Source organism: Ipomoea nil, unplaced genomic scaffold (assembly GCF_001879475.1).
Source record: "Ipomoea nil cultivar Tokyo-kokei standard unplaced genomic scaffold, Asagao_1.1 scaffold1700, whole genome shotgun sequence".
Lineage (NCBI taxonomy): Eukaryota > Viridiplantae > Streptophyta > Magnoliopsida > Solanales > Convolvulaceae > Ipomoea > Ipomoea nil.
In genome coordinates this window covers 82,656-87,928 of record NW_017618128.1, presented here as the reverse complement: position 1 = coordinate 87,928, position 5,273 = coordinate 82,656, and the positions used below count along the sequence as shown (strand labels likewise).

The following is a 5,273-nucleotide window of genomic DNA, read 5'->3' as shown; positions in this document are numbered from 1 at the left end:
ATATTCTATGGCAAAAGAAAACTATAACTATTTAACTCTTTGAATTTAATGGGGCAAAGATAGGGCAAATCCGACTAGTCCACTTTGCATTGTGAACCCTTATTTAAAATGACATTCATATTTGTTCCTAATTAACATATAACGAATTATGTATCTAATCAGTAAATTAATTGAAGACACATAGTTTTATAATTATATACACATAATATGTTAACTACATAAATACATAGGTTAATTGTAGGCACATAATATGTTAACTACACATTATGTGCATGCAGTTAATATAATATGCGTCTTTAATTCATTATTTACAGAGTAATTATTAACTGAAAGCACATATTAATTAACAGTAGACACATCAGTTTGAAATAAAGGTTTACCTTAGCTTGGATCCTTGGCCATGGTATATCAATTGTTGAATTAGTTAACTGCTTAAGAGCAACCACATGATGAGTCTAGGTTTTTTGGTGTGAAAGAGAATGAGTAGGGAAGAGGAAAAATATAAGAAAAAAAAAAAAGATGAAAGAGTTCCTTCCACTCAACCACACCCCAAATTTTACTAATTAATATAGATGGCAAGATTGGACATGTCTTATATGTCATATACATTCATGGAGGGGCAAATTTCACCGTGAATTGCCCAGATGACATGACTAACGTACAATAATGATACACGCGTTCATGAAATACACGCCTTAATATTCATATACAATGGATCTATTGATAGTATATTACTAACACACAATAATAATTATGCTACTAATATTATAAATAATTAACTATACAAGGTAATGATCTTTATTCTAATATACATAATTTCCTTCTACTAATATGTGATCAATTCTCATCTAATATTACCTCCAAATTGATTATTTCATTTTAGACTTCCACCTAATTGAGCGACCAATTATTTATTTCTTTTTGTGTATCACTCTCCCACCCATTAAAAAAAATATCTGACCTCAAGTTGTAAAGAGTGATAAAATAGGACCATATTTGTGCGCGGAAGTTCATGCCACCCCGTAGGCGGTGGATTCCTGGAACATGTTAAATTTTGGAAGATTAATCTTCAAAACAAATTGATGCCCAGAAACAGGGGGATCAAATTGCTCAATTCCCATTAATGGTGAAGCAATATAAGAGAGCAGAAAATATGTAAATTCCACCTATGTAAAATTGTGTTCCAAATGAGAGACATGGTAAAGGCAGCAAATACAATACTTGACACAATGAAAATTCCTAAAATCCTTACTTCTCCTTCAATTTTAATAGCAGCATCGCATTGTTCAGTAATCAGCTTCCCATTCAGCAACTTATCAAAACAATGCAATGATTTAGGGGATTTTCGAACAAATTAAGATTCTACCCATTGTTGAGTAGCCGAATGATTTTGTGAGGAGATATTAATAGCAATGTAAAATAGAGATCAATGAAACTTTTAAAGAAATTTTTTTTTTCATTTTTTCCTTTCCTCAAATAATGACTCTATAAGTTTCTTTTCGTCGCCAAAAAAATAAATAAAAAATCAGTGTATCCAATAGTTAAAGCTAGGACAAAAAAACGAAACTAGTAGTGTCAAAAAATATAAATATTTGCAACTAAATATAAATTTAAAAATCATTTCTATATATGAACCTTAAAAAAGAATCATATAATACTCCAATAGCGATATTATGTAATATAATATTAACCAAATGGCACCTAAATATAATATATCACCACTCTAATAAAAACATTCCATACAGATCCGAACACATGAACTAATGCATTGCAGAACATATATGGCAAATGAAGTATTTTCTGGTATTTTCTGGCAATTTGACCAAATGGACCAAAATTGATACAAATTGAATAGTTAGGGTACTAAATTGTTAGTTTTTAAAGTCGTGGATTGAAATTAATAACACCACAATAGTCGCAGGACCAAAAGTGTAATTTACTCTTATGTGTCTTGAATTCATTATTTACAGAGTAATTTATTAACTGAAAGCACATATTATATTAACAGTAGACACATCAGTTTTAAATAAAGGTTTACCTTGGACCCTTGGCCATGGTATATCAATTTTTGAATTAGTTAACCGCTTAAGAGCAACCACATGATGAGTCTAGGTTTTTTTGGTGTGAAAGAGAATGAGCAGGGAAGTTGAAAAATATAAGAAAAAAAAAATGATGAATAAGTTCCTTCCACTCAACCACACTCCAAATTTACTAATTAGTGATATAGATGGGCAAGATTGGACATGTCTTATATGTCATATACATTCATGGAGGGGCAAATTTCACTGTGAATTGCCCTGGATGACATGACTACGTACAGTAATGATACACGCGTTGCTCAACAAATTTTTTAGAATGTTTAGACCACAAATAGTACCGTAACGAGTAGGAAACTTTTCGAGCATGATTCTAGTGTTAAAAAATATAAATATTTACAACTAAATATAAATTTAAAATCATTTTTATATATGAACCTTAAAAAATCATATAATACTCCAATAGCGATATTATGTAATATAATATTAACCAAATGGCACCTAAATATAATATCACCACTGTAATAAAAACATTCCATACGGAACACATGAACTAATGCAGAACATATATGGCAAATGAAGTATTTTGTGGTATATGTTCAGAATATCTATAGAATTGATATGATCCTCGAAAGTATAGAAAGATAACAGAATTCCGAATATCTATAGAATTGATCCTCGAAAGATAACACCAAGATATTAATAGCAATGTAAAATAGAGATTAATGAAACTTTTAAAAATTTTTTTTTTCATTCTTTTCTTTCCTCAAATAATGACTCTATAAGTTTCTTTCAGTCACCAAAAAACAAAATCAAAAAAATCAGTGCATCCAACAGTTAAAACTAGACAAAAAAAAAAAGAAAAAAAAAAGAAACTAGTATTGTCAAAAAATATAAATATTTGCAACTAAATATAAATTTAAAAATCATTTCTATATATGAACCTTAAAAAAAACATATAATACTCCACTCCAATAGCGATATTATAATAATAATATAATATTAACCAAATGGCACCTAAATATAATATCACCAATCAAATAAAAACATTCCATACGGAACACATGAACTAATGCAGAACATATATGGCAAATGAAGTATTTTCTGGTAAATGTTCAGAATATGAATAGAATCGATATGATCCTCGAAAGTATAGAAGGATAACAGAATTCAGAATATGTATAGAATTGATCTTCGAAAGATCGATAACACCAAAATATTATTTCAGTCTTGAGTACTCAAATCCATGTTGTAAAGAAAATGTAAAATAGAGATCAGTGAAACTTTTAAAGAAATTTTTTTTTCATTTTTTCCTTTCCTCAAATAATGACTCTATAAGTTTCTTTCGTCGCCAAAAAAAAAATAAAAAATCAGTGTATCCAATAGTAAAGCTAGGACAAAAAAACGAAACTTGTTGTGTCAAAAAATATAAATATTTGCAACTAAATATAAATTTAAAAATCATTTCTATATATGAACCTTAAAAAAAATCATATAATACTTCAATAGCGATATTATGTAATATAATATTAACCAAATGGCACCTAAATATAATATATCACCACTCAAATAAAAACATTCCATACAGATCGGAACACATGAACTAATGCATGGCAGAACATATATGGCAAATGAAGTATTTTCTTGTATTTTCTGGCAATTTGACCAAATGGACCAAAATTGATACAAATTGAATAATTAGGGTACTAAATTATTAGTTTTTAAAGTCGTGGATTGAAATTAATAAAACCACAATAGTCGCAGGACCAAAAGTGTAATTTACTCTTATGTGTCTTCAATTCATTATTTACAGAGTAATTTATTAACTGAAAGCACATATTATATTAACAGTAGACACATCAGTTTTAAATAAATTAAAGGTTTACCTTGGACCCTTGGCCATGGTATATCAATTTTTGAATTAGTTAACCGCTTAAGAGCAACCACATGATGAGTCTAGGTTTTTTGGTGTGAAAGAGAATGAGTAGGGAAGAGGAAAAATATAAGAAAAAAAAAAAAAGGATGAATGAGTTCCTTCCACTCAACCACACCCCAAATTTACTAATTAGTGATATAGATGGGCAAGATTGGACATGTCTTATATGTCATATACATTCATGGAGGGGCAAATTTCACTATGAATTGCCCTGGATGACATGACTACGTACAGTAATGATACACGCGTTGCTCAACAAATTTTTTAGAATGTTTAGACCACAAATAGTACCGAGTAGGAAACTTTTCGAGCATGATTCTAGTGTTAAAAAATATAAATATTTGCAACTAAATATAAATTTAAAATCATTTCTATATATGAACCTTAAAAAATCATATAATACTCCAATAGCGATATTATGTAATATTATATTAACCAAATGGCACCCAAATATAATATCGCCACTGTAATAAAAACATTCCATACGGAACACATGAACTAATGCAAAACATATATGGCAAATGAAGTATTTTGTGGTATATGTTCAGAATATCTATAGAATTGATATGATCCTCGAAAGTATAGAAAGATAACAGAATTCAGAATATCTATAGAATTGATCCTCGAAAGATAACACCAAGATATTAATAGCAATGTAAAATAGAGATCAATGAAACTTTTAAAGAATTTTTTTTTTTCATTCTTTCCTTTCCTCAAATAATGACTCTATAAGTTTCTTTCAGTCACCAAAAAACAAAATCAAAAAAATCAGTGCATCCAATAGTTAAAACTAGACAAAAAAAAAATAAAATAAAATAAAATAAGAAACTAGTATTGTCAAAAAATATAAATATTTGCAACTAAATATAAATTTAAAAATCATTTCTATATATGAACCTTAAAAAAATCATATAATACTCCACTCCAATAGCGATATTATAATAATAATATAATATTAACCAAATGGCACCTAAATATAATATCACCAATCAAATAAAAACATTCCATACGGAACACATGAACTAATGCAGAACATATATGGCAAATGAAGTATTTTCTGGTAAATGTTCAGAATATGTATAGAATTGATATGATCATCGAAAGTATAGAAAGATAACAAAATTCAGAATATGCATAGAATTGTTCTTCGAAAGATCTATAACACCAAAATATTATTTCAGTCTTGAGTACTCAAATCCAAGTTGTAGAGAAAATGTGATATTAAGGGAAATGTAAAACAATAGATTGCAATTGTATTCCCTTAGCTTCGCAACATAAATTGCAGCAGCCAGCAGAGCAGC

At 28.6% G+C, this 5,273-nt stretch overlaps 1 long non-coding RNA gene across 1 annotated transcript in view; it reads left to right on the top strand.

Annotated features, from left to right (window-relative positions):
• Positions 1 to 1,886, top strand: part of LOC109191593 — a 19,301-nt gene extending 17,415 nt beyond the window's left edge. Inside the window, exon 3 of the long non-coding RNA XR_002055954.1 lies at positions 1,876 to 1,886. This is a non-coding gene — a long non-coding RNA (uncharacterized LOC109191593). The remainder of the gene's footprint in view (positions 1 to 1,875) is intronic.
• The last annotated feature ends 3,387 nt before the right edge of the window (positions 1,887 to 5,273 follow it).